This window comes from Fundulus heteroclitus, chromosome 24 (genome assembly GCF_011125445.2).
Source record: "Fundulus heteroclitus isolate FHET01 chromosome 24, MU-UCD_Fhet_4.1, whole genome shotgun sequence".
NCBI classification, from domain to species: Eukaryota; Metazoa; Chordata; class Actinopteri; order Cyprinodontiformes; family Fundulidae; genus Fundulus; species Fundulus heteroclitus.
The window spans coordinates 27,033,305-27,042,941 of NC_046384.1; the positions used below are offsets into that span (position 1 = coordinate 27,033,305).

At 41.4% G+C, this 9,637-nt stretch overlaps 1 long non-coding RNA gene across 1 annotated transcript; it reads left to right on the forward strand.

Moving 5' to 3' along the window:
* The first annotated feature begins 3,276 nt into the window (after positions 1-3,276).
* LOC118557694 lies at positions 3,277-9,087 on the forward strand. Its single transcript, XR_004927942.1, has 3 exons — positions 3,277-3,355; positions 8,510-8,614; positions 9,054-9,087. It is a non-coding gene; the product is annotated as an uncharacterized LOC118557694 (long non-coding RNA).
* The last annotated feature ends 550 nt before the right edge of the window (positions 9,088-9,637 follow it).

Sequence of the window (9,637 nt, forward strand, 5' to 3'; positions counted from 1 at the left end):
CATTCAGCAGTTCCTCCAGGTCACTTGTGATTCAGGAATTATTGTTGGGGAAGCATCTCACTGTTCTGGATGGTATCATGTTGTCCTCACAGAAATGTATAAAGTCAGTCACTCAGTCATGGCATCAATGTCCTCTCCATGTGGCTGGCACAGTGCATCCCAGTCTGTTGCCTAAAAACGGCTTTCTCGGCTTTCTGTAAGAATTTCCCAAAGTTCTCTTTACTTAAAGTTGCCTTTGAAAAAACTTATATTTTGATCAGAGAAAAAATTATTTTCATCTGAGATTTTGCTTTAGAGATGTGTCGTTGATATTTACATAAAACAACTCCAGAGTTGTTTTCTTTTTTTGTAATAGAGCAAGTGACAAACTGTTGAAAAGCTGGAAGTATAGCAGAGAGTGAGGCATGATTAAAATCACCAGATATTGCAAGAAAAGAATTTGGATGTTATGTCTATAGCTTATCCACAACTGAGCTGATGAAATCACATGCAGTATCGGCAAAAGGTGTTGGTGGAACGTGGACTGTTGCCAAAATAATACTGGTGGGTAAATAGTATGGTTGAAAACTTGCTGCTAACTTCACAGTGACATGTCCTGGATCACACTATCTGTTGAAACACTGGCAGAGAGAGGCTGGAGTCTGGGATAAGTTTCTGCAGCCATGTTTCAGTGAAACACCTAATACTGCATTCTTGATATTCTGGCTTGGACCTCGTTAAGACTTGGAGTTCATTCAACTTGTTTCCTAAATATCTCACATTGCTCATAATGATTGATGGAAGAGATGGCTTAAATTACCTCATTCTCTCTTTTCTTCTTGCTCCTGCTCTGCATCCTCTGTGCCTCTTTTTCAGCTCATCTTGTATTTGGGGATGTAGCTGAAGTATTATTTCAGCTTTTGAGATGTTAATTAGTTGTTCCTTATTGTACAAAAGCAACTGGTTGCTATGGTTACATATCATAACAAATGTCCCAAAAATAAAAAAAAGATTCTCCAAGCAGCACCCAACTTTATTGGAGAAAACCATCCAAAAAGCAGCTTTGATCCACAAAAAGGAGGAATTGAAGTTCCCTAAAAAGAATTGCTGAATAAAAACAACAGCCCTACTCCAACATGCAGCCATCTTGAGTAGTACAGTTGTATAAATTATGCTTAAATTTAACTCTTTTCCAGATGCATTTCGTTCTGCAGAGCTCCACACATCCATCTGGGATTGCTCCATTGGAGATATATTTTAGGAGGGGCCTTATCAAAACTCCTCGCATATGATTGGATAAACCACTTGTCAGCCATCTTTACATCTGTGGTACAAGCTCTTGCCAAACCTGGTCGGGCAAAACATTATTTCCACAAAAAAGTGTTCTTTTAAAGTAATATTAAAATAATATTTGGTGGATTGGACAGCACTGATGTAATAGCAGCATCAATGTTACTGCTTGCTTCCTCACTGCAAGCCACAATTGTTGTTTGAATCCAAACAGTCAGTTCTCTGATACGTCACAACTACGAAAATCTCGCCCGGCGATCCTGATTGGTCTTTTATGTGGTATTGAAATGCCTCCCAATGGCAGCGATTCCAGATGGATATGTGGAACAATGTGGAGCTATATCAGATGTGAAGAGCTCTGAAAAGGACAGCATCCTTTAAATAATCTCTTTGGTGCAGCTACACAACAAGCAGGGAAGCACAGCTGATGAAACAGGTTTTCAGCAAGTGGTCAGTAATTGAAAAGTAATTTTCATAAATTTTACATGCTAAGTATGAAGAATTTTGCAAAGTCAATGGCACAATACAAGCGACTGTCCAGAGTTGCTACATGGTCATCCAGAAGAAATGATTGCATTAAGTCTGTGACACAATGCAATTCATTGGGTTTCCTTAGGTAGAAAACTGTTCAAATAAGTTATTAATTAACTAAATTAAACTGCATTGTTGTCAGGCTTTCTGCTAGAATATTTTGTTTTCTTGGGCTGACTGTTATCTCAGGGAAAGCCTGCTCACTTCGAGAATCTGGTGAGACTATCACCTTCAGATAAGCGTGGTCACTAACCTGCCGTCTCCTTCTGCAGAGGATCCCGCTGTAGACGCTGACGCCTCCCCCTCCGCATCTGATCTTAATAAACTGTTAAACTTGAACGGTTTGTCTGCCTTGAATTCTGGGTCCACCTGTTCTGAGCCTAACAGTAACATACAGGAAACTGGACCCAGAATTCAAATCAAACAGGTCAGTGACGTTTTGAACAAGTTTATAAAGAGATAAGCCGACACAGGCACTCGGTGCTTGCTGCTCGCTCTGAGACTGGAAACTTCCCTGCAGCAGAGACAGCAGGTTGGTGATCAGCTGGTGGTAACGGGCAAGAATGAGGGAAGCTGGATCACTAACCTGGTAGCGGGACTCCGAAGCTTGGGATCTAACTTCGGGCAGTGGTTTCAGGACTGAAGCCGTAGAGCGACCACAGGTGGGCAGACAATCCGTTCAGGGGTATCCAGGGGCGTTATCCAGAGGGGTCCGGGTCCGATCACAGAGAGGCAGTTATCCAGCAGCAGTACAGAGAGGGAAATCCGAAAGGAGAGGTCCAGGTCTGGTCCAGGTCTGATAACAGGCAGGCTCAGAAGAATCACAGGGGTAAGGCAGAATCCGGTCCTCACAGGCGGGGGTCAGGGCTCCAGGCAGACAGGCAGAATCAGAACAGGGAACAGGCAGGCTCGGTAACTAAAGACAGAATCAGGCCAGGCAACAAGCAGGCAAAATAAAGAACGCTGGAATGCTCGTACAGGTGACTCGAGACAATCTGGCACTGGCATCTGATTTGCACGGGGATTATAAGGAGGTGAAAAAAGGTGGAACCAATGAGGACTAATTAATGGCAGGGTGGAGATGAGCACGTGTGCTGAAAAGGGGATAAGATCAGAGCCAGTGCCGAGATCGTCACAGAGACATTTTCCACCAATGTCCTGTGAGGGACTCTGGTGTCATATAGGTACACTCCCTCGCATGGGAGTGTACATTCTCAGTTCAATAAAATGTTGATGCTACCTTTGTTCGGGTCTCCTTTTTTTTCCTGCATCATGATCAATAAAGAGCCCAGTACTGAGCTCTACCATTTCTCTGGCTTCTGTAGATTAAATGTGTTAAAGTATAGTTTCTGTTCCGAGAGTAAATGTTTACTAAAGAAGTTATTAATAAAAGGAGACCACTCCTCCAGGACAAAAGTATCGGGAAGACTGTAGACAGGAGGCGGTAATCATTAGCAGCTGGTGTTTCCGCAATAACACTGGAAGCCTTTTTTTTTCATTTTGGCGAAGGGGCCACAGAGGAGGACATGATGGCCGGTGGCTGCACAGAAATAAGGTGAGAGGATTCCTTTTAAAATATATCCAGTAGCTGTGATGTTGGCTCCAGTGTGAGTGGATTTTTTGTACCTTTCAATGGCAAAGGAATGGTTCAGCACTATCAATAATTACGCAGAGTAACGAGCAGTTGTAACAGTGTAAAAGCCTGTGAAAAAAAGGCTTCAGCCTCTGAAAAGACACCCAGAGATTGTCTGATCTGGCACTTTCCAGCCCTCCAAACATACTCCATTTCTGCAGTTTCTTTTTCAATGATCCTTCAAACACCTTTCCCTTGGCCCCTAATGAGTCTAGAGATCCCAAATTCACCGGACATGTCCCTATGTCACATCAAACATGTGTGAAAATTCGGTGGCTTTACATTGTGCAGAACTTTGGATGGGGTTTTTGAGGCCCTAAATGGTGATGTTCTGCTCCTATACAGTTACCTGGTTCAATGGATTTCTTGAGTTTGTCATGGAGGGCTTCTTGTTTGGGGGGTTAGATTAGGTGGATTCTGTAAGTTTGGTGTCTCTGGGCCGTTTATGCTGGGCATGGCAGGGGTGCAAAGCGGTAAAAACAAACCTTTGACACCTAGTAACTCAGAGATGCTTTGTGTGATCTGGGCCATATTTGTGGTGCAGCTTTTTCCTGAAGGGTACTACAATTGTGAAAAGCCCAACTTTCCAGTTAGCAACATACTAGCCCTTAGCCATTAATTTGTTTGTGTTCAACATCACCAGGAAATGCTACACTGTGGGTGTGGTCAAGATCTTCCTCTGGAAAAACCCTCAAAAAGGGGAGAAACCCAAAAGGTCATGAAGCCTCATCGAATCTGGGCCCAAACCTCAATGTTCGAGGTTTGGGCCCAGATTCGGGCCCAAACCCAGCGTGTAGCCTGGGTAGGTCATTTGTGGGCTTCCTGCCAGTTCCTGGCAGCATGAGAGGCCTGACAGGAGGAGTATCACTCTGACTGTGATGAAAACCCCTGATTAGCATCCTCCGCATGTCCATTTTGTCCACTTTCTGCCCCTCTGGCTGGTCGCCCCTCACTCGCTCAGCCCCAAAAAAGGAGTAGTTTTGAGCTTTGGTGGAAGAGATTCAGAAAATTTTGTTTTCAGTGCCACTCTGCCTCAATTTCATCCCATTTCCACTTAAAAGTATGGTCAGACATCTTTTTTTCCAGCTAATAAATAATAGAAGGCCTCAAAGGCCTGAATTGTCCTTTTAGGTTTGGGTTATGGCTTTTCACAAAGGGTTACGGAGACTCGGGTGGTTTGAAACGAAACCAGGCACATCCTGATCAGACTTTCCTAGCCAGAGTAGCACTCCCATTTCTTGTACGTCAATGGAGAATGACCATGGACCATTTTTGTTCTGTAGGATATAGTTAAAAGGTTGTGCATGGGCCAGTCTCTTTGTCAGATCTTCCCCTTTCAACTGTACTATGCATGCCTGCAAATAACTCTGCTACTGTGTTTCACAAAATGTTCGGATTTTCTCTCATATTTCCAGTCAAAGTTATTGCTGGTGCCCCTCTCTTACAGTGTATGGTCCTATTTCAAATGACCTTGGGGACCAATTAAGGATTATTGTGAGAGGTAGGATAGGCCAATTAGGCCAGGGCTGGTTTTGTTTCGATCGGCCTTCCATTATAGTGTTTTGCAGTGAACCTGCAAACAATGAACCTTTGACCCATCATAACTTGGAAATGCTTTGTCAGACCCGACCCAAATTTGTCATGCAGCTTTCTCTTTAAAGGATTCTACAAAAGTGGAAAAGAACAGCTCTCTAGCTCTCTTTCCTTTAGCAGCACTCAATGGTGTCTGTGCAACCTTTGACCTCTGAACGGTGAGGGGAGAGAGGTGAAAATGGTCATGTTTGACATATTTTAACTCTGAATGAGTTGATTCAGATGAAACTAGGCAGGTAAAATTTCAAAGTCAAAGTATCTTTATTAGTCTCCCTTGGGATAAATTTGCCTTGGATACAAGGATCAGCTGGATTGTAATACATATTGAATCACTAACAAAAGGAGTCTCACTAAAATAATAAATAAATATACAATAGTAACAACAGTTCATGAATGACAGTTTGACTAAAACGATCATATTGAAACCCATGCAAATCAACCTTTGCATTGTTTGGTTCAAAAACTCACCAAAGTTTCCAGATGCATGGTGACTATTTAAAAATTTTGTATTTTAAGGTCGTCACAAAAATCTAAAGAAAAATGCCTCAACGGCGCCACCTAGAAATTTTCAAAGGACCCTTTGCTATTCACTTACTTCGTCGTAGAGTCATTAAATTTGATACAGTTGTAGAGCTCAACAAGACGCTCAGAATTTACAATTAACGTCATAGTGCAAGTATCACAGGAAGTTGGCCATTTTAGACTGAAATCTGATTTTGACCTCAATTTTGACATTTACAGCATTGGTATATGATCAAGAGATTTTGAACAACTGACTTAAAGAGATATCGGCTTGAAACTCGGTCAGTCTGATCATAAGGCATGGCCAACTAAAAGTTATCAAAACGGTGAGTTTTTGAGCATGCTGAAGGGGCAATAGCAGAGGTCAAAGTTCACCTATTCGACACAAAAAATAAAAGTGTTATATCTCCTACACAGAAACACACAGGGGCCCCAAACTTTCCGTGATTCATCATCATCGGGTCTTCTACAATATCCAATGGTCAAATGATGACATTAGTAAGGCCGCGCCCCCTGACAACAGGAAGTGTCATGTTTTGCTGTAAACGGTCGCTATGTTACCCCTCTGGGTTAATCAACATGAAACTGTGTCCAGAGACAGAAGACATGTTGGTGTGTTGTGTATTCCAGCCCCAAGTGGAGTTGATGGAGCAGGGGGGCGTGGCGAAGTCACCTCAAACCATATGTTTAATCTTTTGAAATAGCGTACCGCGAGCGAGCTATTTTTAGAAACGAAACGTCACGATGACGTCACATATCGTGGTACGCAGTAGGGCAAGCTTACATAGTCCGCCGCTGTGTTGTTGTAAAAGAGACGTGCGTTACCCTTGGTTTTACTCGGTAAACGACTGCTTTTTCCAAATCTAAGACCATGGTTTTTAAACATTGTTGCTATGGAACGTGCAACAGCGACTCGAGGTACGCTGATCGGCCGCATATGAAGGATGTTTTCTTCAAGACTGCCAAGGAGAAATGTGTGCGCTGGGTACACCGGTGCGGTCAGCCTACACAACAGTTCAACCCGGAAAAAGTTACCAAATTCACGTACATATGTAGCAAGCATTTTGTCGGAGGAAAGGGCCCAACCGAAGAACATCCTGACCCAATTCCAGCGACATCAAGTAGTGAACAGGTAAGAGTATTTTGGTGGCCAACATGTTAATAATGAAGCGCCTGCTACCATGATAGCATATAGGCTATCATGGTAGCAGGCGCTAACTTGATACCCTGCTACCATGATAGCTTACTCAAAAACATTTCAAATAAGACAAACATTAAACATATACCGATCCCTGGACTGTGATTACAAATAAAAAACGGCCGACGACGCCATGACCGCCGCGCAGGAAAACAAAAACAAAGCTTACCGTTTGATCAACTCGGCCCGTTTTCCGGTCTTTTTAAGCCCTCGACATTTAAGCCATCGTTTGAGCTGAACGTTGGTGTGTTCTTCGACAGTGCGACCAGTAATCCGTGCACTTGGGACATCGTCTTGGGGAAGTTTAACGGCTGTAAAGTCGGTCATATCGCTGTTTCTGTTGCGCATCTAATAGCTGGTTGCTACGGGCGTTCTCTACCTGTATGTCCTACCTAAGCGGCAAAAGGGGCGTTGCTCTTGAGACGGTGACGTCACGTGCGCGGTACGCTATTGACAGCATTGGTATTTGCTCAAACTTGTCCACCAGGTGGCAGCAAGAGACCACAAATAAACCACAAAGCAAGTTCACTTGGTAAATAAGTAATCCTAGGTTTCTAAATATATTTAACCCTTTAAAGCCTGACCCATCAAAAAATAGTCAGACAATTCTAATTTTTTAGAATGTTGATGTTTATTAAGACTGAAAACAAAATCCAATTTATGTTTTTTTGCCATATCCCTATTTTTATATTATTTTTGTATCACATTTGATACAGTAGGCTTTTGTTAGAACTTTTGGCTCACAACAATATGACTTTTATATAAAAAAACTAATCTTGCCCCTAACATCTAGAAATTAAAGAACACATCAGGCAGTTTTTCCTTTAGTTCTTTTTAACTTACAACTTTTTACAGCCATTTATTTTGCATCGTGGTAGACACCAAAATTGTGTCTGTCATTGTTTAGGCAAAGATGTACTTTACACTTTTTTACAGTAGACATGTAGTAGAATACATTACAGTAAACTTCTGTATTCTTTCCTTTTCACATTGATCTTCGCTGAATCATACATTACTTTACAAAAATGTTGCATGACTGTTAAGTGATGAAGTAACTTATATACCTGCAGTATCAAATATGATACACACATTTTAACACGGTTTAACTGTGATATAAATGATATTTTTCTGGGTAATTGGGCAATGTCTCAAAACATAAAGCATTAATCTAAAAAACTGAATAAGAATGTTTTGATTATTGTTACCTTAACCCCCCTAAAACTGGAAAAAACTTTGCTGCAAATCGCATGCTACCCAGCTCACGAGAACAGACATTTTGAAAAGGGAAAAAAAAGCTGTTCCACTGCCTGCAGTGCAATGATAATCCAATAAGGTGCAGAATATATGTATAAAATTATATCCAACAGGTTGTTGAGGTAGATATTGCCCACGTTCAAAGAAAAGAGTCCCTAGAAACCTATTTAGCAAATATGATACAAATGGCGATAAAGGATTAAGTTGAACAGATATACAAATCATGCTTGAAAACTGACAAACTTATTCTTGTTCAATGTATTTAAATGTTTATTTATATAGCACCAAATCATGAAACAGGTCATCTCAAGGCACTTTACAATGTCAAAATCAATCCGATTATAGATTAAGAATTCAGCGTCTTTGGAGAGACGTGTGGTACGCAGGAACTAACATATAAAACAATGTGCTGCACTCAGGAGAGGACAACAGTTTGCTTGAGCTGTCAAACATGTTAGATAACTTCCGTTGTTACTATTTGGACTACAACTAAGTTTTCACACCATCAGCAGTGGCTGGGATGACCATTCACTCAGAACTGAGGGGAATCTAACAATCAGTTATGGGAGATGGGAAGCATCCAGCATGCTGTGGTAGAACCAGAAATCACAGAGGTAAGATGGATTTTTTTGTGCTTGCTATTATACAGTTTCTCACATTAATGCGTATATTTCAAACCAGAAATGAATTTATCTGATCACTCCAATACAACAAAACATTGAATACATCAGAGAGGTGGCATTGAAACTGTTTTCTTTGAAATGTGTTTATTATTAAAATAATTAATGGATTTTGGAGTCGCCCTGCGACAGACTGGCGACCTGTCCAGGGTGTACCCCGCCTCTCGCCCAGTGAACGCTGGAGATAGGCACCAGCAACCCCCGCGACCCCATGAGGGATTAAGCGGTTTGGAAAATGGATGGATGGATGGATGGATTTTGGAGTCTTTTTTTTTCAACCCTTAGCTCCATGAATTAAATTATATTCAGTAAGTTGTAGCAACAGAATCATGGCCTCTTTTTTATTCTCTATATATCTCCATCTTTCTTGCAGGGACTCTGCCTGCCTCATATTGACAGTGGACTGCTGGATGACCCACACTGTGGGGTCACTATTCCTGAAACTGGCAATGTGTTGAGCCCCGAACAACTGGTAGCACTGAGGGCAGCCATGGATGCACTGGGACATTCTGAATCACACGGCTCAGATATATATGTTGCTACTGTCCAGTATGACCAACACTTTAATCTTATTGTGGTTACCATTGTTGCAAAAGGTTTTCAAGTAATAAAATCTAGCCAGGAAAATGTAACTAAGTTAGTGTATTTACTGAATAAAAATGTAGAATTGCTGAGATTGTGATAGTAAATGTGTAAGGTATTGTATAAACCTTTTGAAAATGCTGAGGTTATTGAAAAAAGGGGTACATGGGGCTGTTACTAAAACTGAGGATGCAAACATTGTGGGACATTAAACAGTCCTTTATTTTCCACATTGCATAATAAACATACCCTTTGATAAAGTCTTCATTTCCAATTCTTACCAATATTAATCAAAGTGAATACACCTTTTCCACCAGGATTGCTTTTATTGTTGAAATTAAGACTGAAAGAACTCCATTAACTCTCCAGGTTTTT